Source organism: Suricata suricatta, chromosome 5, assembly GCF_006229205.1.
Source record: "Suricata suricatta isolate VVHF042 chromosome 5, meerkat_22Aug2017_6uvM2_HiC, whole genome shotgun sequence".
NCBI lineage: Eukaryota > Metazoa > Chordata > Mammalia > Carnivora > Herpestidae > Suricata > Suricata suricatta.
Window position 1 is genome coordinate 39,763,534 of NC_043704.1, and position 14,853 is coordinate 39,778,386.

Here is a 14,853-nt window from a genome sequence, read left to right on the forward strand (position 1 = left end):
ATATTGTTATGCCTTCAAGGGTATCCATAGATGCGACAGAGCCCCTTCTGGAGAGAGAGTGAAGTGCCTAGAAACCTCTGTGAATGGCCACCTGAATTGTGTTGCCTTCTTAAAGATGATCTTTTCAAGTTTTTTTCATTTTTTCTTTGTCTCTAAGTCCGTAGGGTTAAACTATGCTATGATTGCCGTAATTGTTATTTCTCCCCCAGTGGTTTTATAGCCAACAAGGGAACATTAGCACCCACTGATTCCTTGTGGAAAATAATCTATTTAAAGATACTTGCTTCAGTTGAATCTTTTTTTAAATGCTTCACTCCATTATTTTATTATGTAGAAATCTGCACTAAGGCAGAATTGGAGCTTCCAAGGAATTCACTTGTCTCCCTATTTATTCTTCCCTGGAAGTCATAAGACTCTGTTGATAGCAGCCCAGATGGGTGGCAGGGAAGCAATTATGATTAAAAACATGATGGGAATTCAAGGAGCTGCAGGATGTCTGAAAGTATAAAGGATTTCTGTTAAGGGCCTAATCCCACATTAGTTACATGACTTCTTTCTTAGGGTTGTGTATCTCTCAGTAATTATGGGATTATCAAATACATATATTTAGCCAACCTTTTGTGTAATACTTGTAGACTGATTCAGCTGTTTGAACAGCATTTGATATATTTTGGTTAGACATAAAAACATCTGATAATATCTAAGAATCTCCTTTCTTTCGGTGGAAGGAAATTTAGAAGAATGCAGTAAGCAAAAAAATAAGTAATATAATTTTGCTCAGCAATGTCTGACATATATAGTAAGTGCAAATTTCTTTCTCTTTTATCCTTTTTTCCTAAAGTCAAATGTATGTCATTTTGGGAAGGAGAGAAAAACTTGTGGTAACTATAAGTGATTTAAAAAATTAAATTAATCTCTGTTCATTTCAATATTTTTGAAAAGAAGGGAATAAATAGTATTTAAAATAAAGTAAAATTCATATTTTAACGCATAATACATACCTCAGAGAATATGGTTCTCATCTTATAGTGTTTTCATTGTGAAAACTTGATGATGACTGTATCTCATTGATGTCAGGTGATGTAGGTGGTCAAATCAACTCTTGTTCTAAACTAGAGAATCTTTGGGAGAATAACAGCATAAGGACAAAATGGAATTGAGGTCAATGGTGGCTCACAAACTAATTAATATATGATTATAAAATAATTTGTATAGAGACTAATCAAGAATATACAAGGAAATGTAAAAGAACAAAGGAAGTAACATGGTAATAGTCAAGAGGAGAATTTTGACCTTCATATATATTGTAGTTGCTAATAACTTTTCAGGACTATAAACACCTCAATGCCACAACTCTACTTTAGAGCAATGCTGGGTTATTAACAAAACATGGAACCCCTACAAAGAATTATTTATTGTAGGCGAGGTATTAAATCACGTCAGTTCTGTCTTAGGAAAAATTCAGTGTGCACACACAAACAAGAACAAGTATGTTTGGGGAATGTTTAAAATATCAAAGTGAGGTTAAAAAGATGTATCAGAATTCAGGGGCACCTGGATGGTTCAGGCAACTGAGCAACCAACTTGATTTCAGTTCAGGTCATGATCCCAGGATTGCGGATCAAGCTACGTTGGACTTCATGCTGAGCCTGGAGACTGCTTGGGATTCTCTATTGCTACCCCTCTGCCCCTGCCCCCCTGTGCTTTTACATGTGCATGTACACACACTCTCTCTCTCTCATTCTCGTTATGCTTAGGGATGTTGTTGGGACTGAGTGTCCATGTGTGGCATCTCCATGTGGCTTGGCTTCCTCACAGCATGCTTGCTCTTAGATTGTTGGACTTTTTACAGGTTGTATCAGAGCTCCAGAAGTAATAGTTCCAGCAAACAAATTGGAAGCTGCATGCCCTTTTATGATACAGCCTCATAAATCATATGATATCATTTCCACTCTACTGGTTGAAGCTTTTCTATACCTTTCCAGATTGAAAAGGAGGAGACATACACTTCATTTCTCACTAACAGGGTTACCAGTAAATTTAGGGATACTTTTTTGTTTTTATTTGGGGGGGAACATTTTAAAATGTTAATATGAGTGAATGATTACTCAATTAATATGAATGAATGAATGAAGTAATCCGTAGATAAAATATGTTTCTCAGAAATATACATTGATAACTGATTTTAAAGTCATGTTAGAAATTAGAAGAGAAATAAAATTTATAGTCTTCCGAGACTCTCTAAAAAAAAAGGCACTATATTAAGTACTTATCAAATTATATTTCTAGTTCTTAAATATTCACAGTGAGTTTTATTTTTCCTAGTTTGTAGATGAGAAAACAGAAATTCAGTAAATTGACTTGCTGAAAGACATAACCAATAAATAGCAGAGACCCGATTTCAAATCAAGACTGAGTTTTGCTAAGGTAGGATTTTTTCTATTTAATATGATAGAAAAAGAAAAGAAGGATCCATCCTAAGACTCTTTGTGGGGTTAGAACTGCTAGGCTTTTGCCAATAATTGGAGGTGGAGGTGGTCGAGGGGAAGTAAAGTTGAAGAGAAATCATTGTATCCAACATTACCTATTGACCTAATGAGGCAGATATCGGAGCTGTCCTTCAAAAATAGAGGATAAAATAAGAACAAGTTTGGTTTTTTTAACTGTATTTATTTATTTTTGAGAGAAACAGAGACAGCATAAGCAGGGGAGGGGCAGAGAGAGGAAAGACCCTGAAACCTAAGCAGGCATCTGTGCCATCTGATGGCACAGAGCCCAATGCAAGGCTAGAACTCACAAAACCATGAGATCATGACCTGAGCCAAAACCAGGAGTCAGATGCTTAACCGACTGAGCCACCCAGGCACCCCAAGAAGAACAAATTTGTATTGGTTGGCAAAAGGAGAATAAAAAGTAGGACCAACAATGTAATTTCAGGTTGAAATTTTATTAAGAACTTCAAGACAGAAAGAGCAGAACATTAAACCAAGCACTGGACTCCATGGCCGGCACAAGTCATACTCCCAAAAAGGCACCCCTAAAGAGTTCAGTTTGGGGCATGTTCCATTTTAGTCGCTAGAGATCTAGTGAAGACGAACTTACAAAACAGGATGGGAAGACTTATAAGGAGCATTATAGATCAGAGAGACAGAAAAAAAATTAAAATTAAAAAAATAAAACAGTTCAAGAAATCTATATATAATTAAAGGGTGAATTCTTTTTAAGGACAGAGTGAAAACTTGTTAAGCATAGGGTATTAGCTGACTCTCAGGTGTGGTTATTTAGAACAATCTCTTTGTATTCCCAGCTATAAGGAGAGAGAGAGAAAAGTTATCTACTTCAGAAAGCCAGTACTGATTCAGAAATAGAGTATTCTGAAATCAGTTTTACCACTCATATGTGGTAGATAAAATCTTTATCTAGGATACAGAATATAGGACTTCTGCGCCTTTTGCCAGTAACTAGGTGAGTAGCCTTTAAGAAAATATTTTATCTCCCTTGGTCTCAAATCTTCATTAGTTAAATGATAGTTTGAGCTAGATGTATTTATTTTTACAAATATTTAATGAGTTTCTTATTTTGTCCTAGGCACCAAACATAGCCTCTGTAAACTGTTGAAAACTAAATCCCTGACACTCTCTACCTAAAAAACACTAAGATTTATTTTAAGCACAGATAAAATTTTTAAATGCTGTACCAGAAATAGTACAGTCCAGTCAGACCTGGGTAGGAACCTTAGGTCTCCCTGTTACCACCTGTGTTAACTCGGTCAAATTTCCTAACCTTTATGCTTATCATTTTTATACTGTGAAGTGAAAATAAAGATGCTAAGTGCCATGTGATGCTTGAGATCCCCGTACACTCATGTTTGCAGGTGCCTAATTAAGTTCTGGTGCCTAATACATAACTCTATATGTGTCTATAACTTTTTTTACTCTCTCTTATCCCCATATATGTATTTCAGATTCTCAAGCATAGTCTTCTCAGTATTAGATCATCCACAAAATAAGAAAAGTTCCCATATCAACTTATCAGGGCACTTCTGAATACTATTTAGAGAGCCTCTACAGAACGATCTTTTTTTTCTTTTCACACAAAATTTAAACTTAGGCCAATTCTTCCAAGGCACTTTAAAATGTGTGATGGATATTTAGAATTCCTTTTCCCTCAATGTAGTGATTCTTACCTTTTTGTGTTCATGGATCTCTTTAAGAATGTAATGAAAGCTAAGGGCACGTTTCATAGGGGAAAAAAGCATATACACATGGTCCTCGGCTCCTTGGCCCCCTGAAGTCCTTCCATGCACCCCAGATTGAGAACTTCATAGTTATCCAAACATAGTTATTTACTACATAAGACTCAAATTTTAATTTGAAATTCATGAATTCCAAGTGGTTATGGAGCTTGATAAATCATTCTTTACCATTGCTAATATCATGAAGGGAAAACTTCAAATCGATTGGATTTCGCAGGCCATGTGTAAATATTGATTTCAGCCTTGCCACATAGCCTCTCCGCTCACTGAGTGAAGAGACTATTCAGACCACATTTCAAGGTGAGGCTCGTCTACCCCAGTGATAAATACTGAAAACAAGAGACACATGGGACCCAGTTGTCTCAAACCAAACCCTAGGCTGCTCCTCTATGAATCCAAAAGATTAGTTAAAAAATATTGTTAGCTCCTTTGCTTCTATAGACTTGAAACGAACTTATTGATGTTTCCAAATCTATGTTGAAAGGGAGAGTATTCTAAAAGCCCCATAACTTTTACTTTTTACAGGTAAATATATAAGTCTAAATATAGTTTAGAAGGCTTAAGTGGTTAGTTTAGATAGTGGTAGCTTATTTTCTGTAAATGTAAAATGTATTAAAAAGCCTATACTCCAATAAAGCAAAAATGGAATGTTTTATTTTTTCTATTTAGGCAATGCATTGGCTGTACTCTCAGATTTTTTATTTTATTAACATATTTATGAACTTTTTAGAGATGGTTCATGTTTAGATTAACTATGACAGACTTTTCCCATTAAATACAATGTTTGTTTATTACATTTTAGAAATTATTCCTGTATTACAGACAATATTACCTGTTGCACCCTATGTGCTTTCTTAAAATGTCTAAAAATGCATTAAAAATATAAGAAAATGTTTTAAAGATGTTATGTCATGTAATTTAACTAGTTTTCAAAAATGAATATTATTCATCTTCAAAGATGTATTACTTTAGAGATGTTCTATTTCAAAACATGTTACAAATGTAGAGCTAAGTTCAACTTTCTGTGAGATTTTTGAGGTTTTGATTCCTGGTTTATAAAAATAAAACATAAGCACTTTCTTTCACAGGGAAATTATTAAGTAACTTTCCTAGGATGGACATCTAATTGAAAAGAAAAAGTTCCATTGAAAAGTCAAATAAGTTCCATGTAAACACTCAAAAAGAGTTACAGACCCTTTCTCTTTGTCCCTAGCCTGTTTGCATACATGTGCACTCTCTTTCTCTCCCTCAAATAAATAAACATTAAAAAAAATTACCATTGGCTCAAAAATATATAGCAGACTCAAGAAGATGGAGGAGAAATAGGAGGCTCCGTACTTGCTGCCCACATCTCTCAAATAAAGAAGGGCTGAAGCCAAAGGACTCTGAACCCCAAGTGTCTGGGAGGAAAGGAGATGGAGTCTATGGGAAGATGGCCTCATAGCAGCTACTTCAAGGCACAAACCAAAGCGCACATGGTGGAGAGTCCAAAACATCACTACAAGTAGGGAAATAAAATAATCAAAGTCACATCAAGAGAGACCAAGGCACACCCTTAAAAAAACACTCCCTAAGCAGACAGGCCCTGGACAGTGTATGAGCCTCCTTTAATGTAGCAGTACTGGGAGATGCAGAGCACATAACAAGCCTTTAAAATTTACAAGAGACAGAAAGCTAGCCAAAATGACAAAACGGAAGAACTCTCCTTAAAAGAAATTCCAGGAAGAAGTGACAGCTCAAGAATTGGTCAAACCAGATACAAGTAACATAACTGAACAAGAATTTAGAACAAGAGTCATAAAATTAATTTCTGTCCTTGAAAAGGGCATAGAAGACAGCAGAGATGTATTGCTACAAAGATCATGGATCTTAAAGATAGTTATGATGAATTAAAAAATTCTATAAATGAGATGCATAATAAAATGGAGGTGGCCACTGCATGAATTGAAGAGGCAGAGAGGAGAATAAGTGAATTAAAAGATGCAATTATAGAAAAAGAGGAAGCCAAGAAAAAGAGAGATAAATTGATCCAGTAGCACAAAAGGAGAATTTGAGAACTGAGTGATGCAATCAAACAGAACAGTATCCATATCATAGGAATTCAAGAAGAAGAAGAGAGAGAGAAAAGGGCTGAAGGGGTACTTGAACAAATTATAGCTGAGAACTTTGCCAATCTGGGGAAGGAAACAGACTTTAAAATCAAAGAGGCACAGAGAACTCTCCTCAGATGTACTTGAATCACTCTTCTGCATAACACAAAATAGTGAAACTGGCAAAATATAAGGATAAAGAGAGAATTCTGAAAGCCATTAGGGATAAATGGGACTTAACACACAAAGGTAGATATATCAGGGTAGTAGCATACCTATCTACTGAAACTTGGCAGGCCAGAAAGGTATGGCAGGAAATCTTCACTGTGGTGAACAGGAAAAATATGCAACCAAGAATCCTTTATCCAGCCTGTCATTCAGAATAGAGAGATAAAGGTTTTCCCAAACAAACAAAATTGAAGGAATTTATCACTACTAAACCAGCCCTACAAGAGATCCTAAGGGGGACTCTATGAATGAAATGTTGCAAGGAACACAAAGTACCAGAGACACCACTACAAGCATGAATCTTACAAAGAACCCAATGACTCTAAACCCATATTTTTCAATAATAACACTGAATGTATATGGACTAAACACTCCAATCAAAAGACATAGGGTATCTGAATGTATAAAAAAACAAGATCCATCTATTTCCTGTCGACAAGTGACTCATTTTAGACCTGAGGACATCTTCAGATGGAAAGTTAGTGGATGGAGAAATATCTGTCATGCTACTGGAAGTCAAAAGAAAGCTGGAGGAGCCATACTTATATCGGAAAAACTGGACTTTAAAGTAAAGGCAGTAACAAGAGATGAAGAAGGACATTATATAAAAATTACAGGATCTCACCATCAGGAAGAGCTAACAATTATAAATATCTATGCACCGAATTCGGAAGCATCCAAATACATAAAACAATTAAGCACAAACATAAGCAATCTTATTTATCAGAATGTGCTAATGGCAGGAGACTTTAATACTTCACTTACAGCAATGGATAGATCAGGTAGATGGAAAAGCACTAAAGAAACTATAGACTTGAATGACACATTGGGCCAGATGGACTTGACAGATATATATATATATAGAACTCTACATCCCGAAGCTATGGAATTCACTTTTTTCTCAAGTGCACATGGTACATTCTCCAAGGTAGACCACATACTGGGTCATAAAGCAGCCCTCAAGAAATATAAAAGAATTGAGATCATACCATGCATGCTTTGAGATCACAATGCTATGAAAGTTGAAATCAACCACAGGAAAAAGTCTGGAAAACCTCCAAAAGCATGGATGTTAAAGAATGAATGGGTCAACCAGGCAATTAGAGAAGAAATTTAAAAATGTATGGGAAGAAATGAAAATGAAAATACAACAATCCAAACTTTTTAGGATGCAGCAAAGGCAGTCCTAAGAGGAAAATACATTGCAATCCAGACCTATCTCAAGAAACTAGAAAAAGTACAAATACAAAATCTAATAGTGCACCTAAAGGAACTAGAAGCCGAGCAGCAAGAACACCCCAAACCCAGCAGAAGAAGAGAAATAATAAAGATCAGAGCAAAAATAAACAATATAGAATCCCAAAAAACTGTTGAACAGATTGACAAAACCAAGAGTTGGGGTTTTTTTTTTAATTTTTAATGTTTTATTTACTTTTGAGACAGAGCATGAGCGGGGAGGGGAAGAGAGAGAGGGACACACAGAATCAGAAGCAGGCTCCAGGCTCTGAGATGTCAGCACAGAGCCCAACACGGGGCTCGAACCCACAAACGTGAGATCATGACCTGAGCCGAAGTCAGAGGCTTAACCGACTGAGCCACCCAGGTGCCCCAAGAGTTGGTTTTTTAAAAAAAATAATCAAAAAGAGTTAGAGATATCACATAGGTTTAATATTTATGGCCCCTCATATTAGTAGTCTGAGGATGTGTTTTCAAAAACATTTCTCTATATAACATAAACAAATAATTCACTTTTTCTTTTTGATAAACATCAGTCTGAAGTCTCTAGCCTCAGCAATTTAGAATTGAAATTATTGCATTGTACCAGAATTAAGTACATATACAATTGAATTCCAAAATGAAACAAAACATGAAAATATTTCAGCTTTCATCTTTTACTTCATAAGGAAAATCCTCGGAAATTATTTGATACATGAAATTTACTTCTGCTTAACTGAAGATAACTGGTCTGTCACAATGTATTCTCTTTAGACACAAAAGCTTTGCTTAAATAAAAATATCAGTCCACCTTTATTGAAAACATACCATGTGGATGCTATTAGCTAAGTGCATTACATGTATAATCGCTTTTAATCCTCAAAACAACACTATAAGGAGAAGGAGGTGGTCATTTTATAGATTAAGTGAGGCTTACAGAAGAAGCTGTATACTTCACACGACTGGCAGAATGGAGACTTGAAGCTGCATCATCCTGACTCCAGATTCTGAGGTCTTCTTCAAGCCCGTCACAAACATCATGGTCTTTAATGTCTTTCCTAGTCCCACTGCTTGGAAGTGTTGAACAAAACATATAAAACATTGTTATCTTATTACATAAGGCATACCATTGTAGTTACAAGCTGTAAAGCAAGATTGCTTAGATTTAAAGTTTCTTAAACTCTCTGTTTTCCAATTTCCACATCTGCAAAATTAGCATAATCATAATGCTAATTTCATAGACTTATTATGGGAATGAAGTAAGATCTATTCAACAGTATATGGAAATTACTAAAAGGGCCCTGGTGGATAATAAATATTCATAACATGTTAGCAGTTAATATGATAACTACTATTATCAAATTATCTTTGCTTCTTGTGTGTCATGATGCCCTACAAAGAATGGAAAGTTTTGTCAGATAGAAATCAGATTTTATGTTTTTTTATCTCTTCTATAATGCAAATGATTCTCAATACATAAAACTAAATATTTAGGTTGTCTTCCATCACCCTCCAAGCCAATTAATTTGAGAAAAGAGGGTGGGCATGAACATTTAGTATTGAAAAATATTTCATTCTATGAAAACCTAGCCAAGGTCTAACATATTAACAAAAAAGAAAGAAAAGAATGGAAAAAAAAAACTAGAGAAAAGAAATATAACCCTAGAAGCTAGATATTTACATCACCTCTATGAGTGAAAATAATAATGCCTCCCTCACAGATTCACTGCCAACACCTTTTCCTTTATACTGGGCGTACCAAGCTGCTTACCATATGGGTGTTATTTAGCCATTTCAAATGCCCAAGACTGAACTGAATGGCACCCCCCCACACACAAATGTCCACACATTTTGTAACTCAAAATACTGAATAATGGTTATTACTATTTCAGATGAAAGACAAATTCTTTACCTTTTCTTTTAATATTCTAACAACATTTGCCAAAACACTTCTTAAGTTTCTTTCTTAAACAATTCAGGATCTCTGGTTTTCATTTTATCAGATATTTTTTAGTTTTCAAGAAACTTAATAATTTCACCCATCATGGTTTTTTTATTATTCTCTTAATGAATGGCTTGGTTTTTAATAGCTCTGCTTGCATTGTTACTTGCATTATTACAAAACCTTGTTGTAAATGACTAGCAGAGTGGCCTAAAGTATATTTCCTGAGGAATACATTTTAAGTTGTTTCAGTAATATATGATTGCACTACTTGTCTTTACCTTCCTCCAGAAAAGGGAAACTATCTTGATATGGGCCCTCAGCACATATTTACTAAATAGAATTCTAAACTTCCAATAAGCTAATAATAGTGGAATGTAGAAAGGTCATAGGGATAAAGCAGTGGGGGAGATGTGGTTATTTCAAATGTATTAACTCCAACTTGAGAGGAGTCAGAAAGTTTCAGGCTCATTTGCTAACATTTTACCTTGAATCTACTAACAAGGAGCCCTTTCTTCAAAACAAAAACCATTGATTCTTGGGATAGGACCACATAAAGCATATAACTCCTATTCACTCTCAATGCCCAAAATTCTCTTTTTACATCTGTTGTACTTACCCATGCTTTGTGTGACTGTGTGGAGAGCACTCTGAATAAAAAGCGATGCAGATCCCAACTTGATTTAGATTAAATCATTTACAGCCTTTTGGCTTTTAGTTGCATTCTGTAAAATAAAAGAATTGGACTAATGATCTCTGAGTTCCTTCAAAGCTTTAGGATTCCACCCTCCTACTTTTTTTTTTTTTTTTACCTTTCTATTTCTAATAGTGAGAAGCTCACTGTATTTTTGGCCATCTACTATTAAGCTCAAATTTTGAGAATGTTCTGGACTCCCTGTATCAATTGTGTGTTGGCTCAGTTTCTGCCACTGACCCAAGAAACACCAGAGACTTACATATCATAGAGACTACATGCTTGCTAGTGTGCCATTCTCTAGCTATTCTGTTTTTTGAGCTAACTAGAAATAAATAAAAATGTAACATCTATTTTAATGACCGCACATGAATTGCAGTTAGTGAAATATTGAATTTTAGATGTTAAAGGTTTTGATTCGACATTCATCAAGGCTATGTTTGGACCCAGAAAAATAAATGACTATCCGTTTATTCAAACATCTCATTTCTTCAAATACATATTCCATGCTCTCTTCAGAATAATTACTCAAAAACAAAAAACTGACAAACTGTCCTCTTAATGTGCTCTCTTTATATTTCATCAATGGTTTTGGATAAAAATGCAGTTTCTAACATATCATAAGGAGGAACAATTACCAGACTTCATCTCACTGCTTTTGCCATTCATTTCCATCCTAGGTTTGCATCCGGCACAGAGTTGATTCTGGCTCTTAAGTCCGTAACTGCAGTTTCTTACTTGCATTTGCTGCTTGAAGCTGCTGCTTCTTCATCAGATTAATGTATATTCATTCCTTGAGAAAGCTCTTTATGAGGTCTTCTTTTAGCAGGATGAGACTGGGGTTCCTCCTATGGCAAGTATCAAATCATTAAACTTATCACAGTGATTCACAACTACCTCTTCTGGTAATTCATCTCCTCTAGATTCTGAGCTCTGAGAGAGTAGCATTCTGAGACTCAGGACTCTGTCTTACTTATCTCTATACCCTCATGCTCAGCACAATGCTTGACATACAGTAAGCTGTTATTAAATGTATGATGAACACATGAATCAGTAATAAGCATATATTAAATGGGGCAAATTGCCAGTACATGATAGATATTTGATCAGTTTGTATAAGAAATACCATTGATCTGTGCTGAATCTGTAATTAAGGCCTTACAAAAGCAAAAAAAAAAAAAAATAGGCACCTATTTGTATTGCCAGATAATTTGACACTTAACTTGAAGAAACATTGTGACACATGGCGGATGTTTATCATCATCACGTAGAATGTTCCAGTTTCAAAGAGCATCCCAAGTAATGAAACTTGAAAGTGGGAGGAAAGCTGCACATCCTTGAAGCCCCCTCCTGGGTTCTGTTGTCAGAGGGGGGCGGAACGGGAGGAGAACCTGTCTTGATGGCTGTGCACATTTGCCAGGGGAGCTGTGTTCAGCTACTCTCCAGTCCTGCCAAAGTGGAGGTGGTACATGGAGCATGGTCTGCAAAACAGCAGATGAGGTTGGTTTGGTCCCCATGGAAACCAGATCTCCCATTGAGAAGTAAACATATTTGATACTTTTGTAATCAGAACCCATCAAAAAATGAAAAACAATCCATTTTTATTGTGCTTGTATTGTCTTAAGAGAACAGACATTTTAAGATTCACTAAAGGATACAGACTTTATCAAGCTATGTCTCACTTTAACCATTGACATAGAGAATAAAAAGCTCCTCACTTATTATCATGATTTGGCTCTCTATAGAGGTCTGGAAAGGTATTTGTATTCTATCATTTTATTGGGAATGAAATATGGTAAGATGACCAACATGGCCAAATGTGCATCTAAGTAAGTAATTGTTCACTCCTGATCTCCACCTGTAGGCAAAGACATCTCAGGATGACAAGACTTTTACAATAAAAAATAATGCTAAATGTAATTTTAAAAAACAGAGTCCTTGTCATATCTGTGTCCTGCCTCAATAGGAATTTTGTTATTTCTCACACATAGAAGTAATATGATCCCACATATACACACTAATTTTGAGAAAACTAAATGTTTGTGTCAATGATTATATATTTATGAATATGAGATATGAAATGGAAGCTTAGTTCATTAAACATTAGGATCTAGGTGACATTAAACATCTATGTATTTTTTTATGGTACATTTTGTATAGCTTAGACAATGAGTTAATATAATTTCCCTCCTCCTATTTTAATAGCCATCTTTTATGATTGACCAGATAAAGCAAAATAATAATAATACAACTCCCATAGATATGAATCCACCCTTTCTTTTATATTTACATGTGGAAGGTATAAAATTGCTGCGTCAAAACCTTCAGCAGGTTTTCTAATCCATCCCAGCACACTTGCCAATCTTATATAAAATTGTTCTTTTTAAATCACTTATAGAAATTGGAATCCATGTATTTCTAATATCTCATAAACTCGAAGATTCCTTGCTGCTGTCTATTCATTAGGTTTGGGTGAAGTTTTAAAGAGATGTGTTCCAGGAAGCTGTGCTGTTGTCATGACGGATGATGACATTTTAGAAAACTTTATAACATTTTTGTTAAAAATGTCAATAGCATTTTGTATCATGTTCCAATATAACACAAAGTTTCAAGTTTATTGCAAATATCTTAGCAAACTTAAAAAAAAAAGATTAAAAATGTAACCGTCTCACAGATAAGCACTTTTTACGTGAACATGCTGTTCTGGAACAGAGTATTTCAAACAGGGTCTAGGAAGCCTGAGACAAGGACAAAATCTCAGCTGCAGGGGTTTTTGACCTTGCTTGCTACAGTATTGAAGGGGCCAGGGACAGGAGTGGATTTCTTCCAGCCTATTTGCCTGAGTCTTTACAATTACTTTCCTAATACATTGCCCTGTTCCAGTACCTCACCACCACGGCAGGCTTCAGTTAATTACATGTTCCAAAATCCTCTCTTACCTTACTCCCTGTCTTCATCTACTCAGACTACTTTAGAGAAAATCACCATACGTTAGATGATTTGTAAACAGCAGATGTTTATTGCTCACTGTTCTGGAACCTGAGAAGTCCAAGATTAAAGGGGCAGCAAGAAAATTCCGTGTCTGATGAGAGCCCACTTCCCGGTTCCGGGACAGCTGTGAGTGAGTTCTTTGGGCTCTCTTTTGTAAGGACAGTAATCTCATTCATGCCACCCTTATCACCTAATTACCTCCCAAAGGTCCTACCTCCCCTCACCTTAAGGATTAGGTTTCAATATATGAATTTTATGCCAAAGTAAACATTCAGTCCATTCTGCTCTCTTACCTAACTTCTTTTTGCGTGTTCAATGCATTTAAAAAAATATATATTTTTTTTTACTGGAAAAGAGCATAATGAAACTAATACACTAATTCCATTGTCTTAGAACCCTAGCATAATAAGCCATCAATTCAATGACCTTTCCTATTGAAGAATGTTGCCATACAAAAATAGTGTCAGATAATAGTTTCTCAAACTGTATTGGAACATTTAGAAGGAGAAATTTCCTCCTTCCTCAGAAGTCCATTTATCTTTAGACAGGGTTGACTTGGAGAAGAGTCTTTCTACTGGGGCGCCTGGGTGGCTTAGTCGGTTGAGTGTCAGACTTCAGCTCAGGTCATGGTCTCACTGTTGTGGGTTCAAACCCTGCATCAGACTGTGCTGACAGCTCAGAGCCTGGCACCTGCTTCAGATTCTGTGTCTTTGCCCCTCTTCTGCTTGGGCTCTGTCTCACTCTGTCTCTCAAAAATAAATAAATGTAAAATAAAAAGTAAAAAAATTAATAAAAAAAAGAAGGGCCTTTCTTCTAATTTCAACTTGTTAGTTCAAGTTTATTAGCAACACACCTTAACCAACTTAGCTAACCGGCCAGTCTCATTCATTCATGTCTAGCTCTGTGAAGAAACACAAGATAAACCTGTTTATCTCTTATTTTCCTTTATGTATTAGAACATCAAATAGCTGCCACTTCTTCACCTATGATACACTGACTATCATATGAAAAAAAAAAAAAAAAGCAATTTCCAAGCTGAGGTCAAAACTGAAAGTGTTTTCTCAACTGACCCAAAACTCAATTGTGAGTTTTAGGTTAATTCAGTTACACAGACTCCCTAATTTAAACAATTTAGGGGTTTGCTGTTTAACCATTTCATAGTCAATCTCCTACTATCACTTATTCTATTGGCCAACGTCCAAAGGGGAGACAGAATACTCATTAGTTATTCTAACAGGGATAACTTAATATAATAAATTATAAATAGGCTTGAGGCTGATACAGGAATACAGACAAAAATGGAGCACAAAGTCATCATAGAAGTGGCAGTTGCTTGAGGAAACCACCACCTGCTAGCTAGAGAACAGAAGAGAGGCAAGTCAATTCAACATTGAAACTTTGATGAGGAGCCTCTGAATCAGTGCCAGCTCTCAGCTCA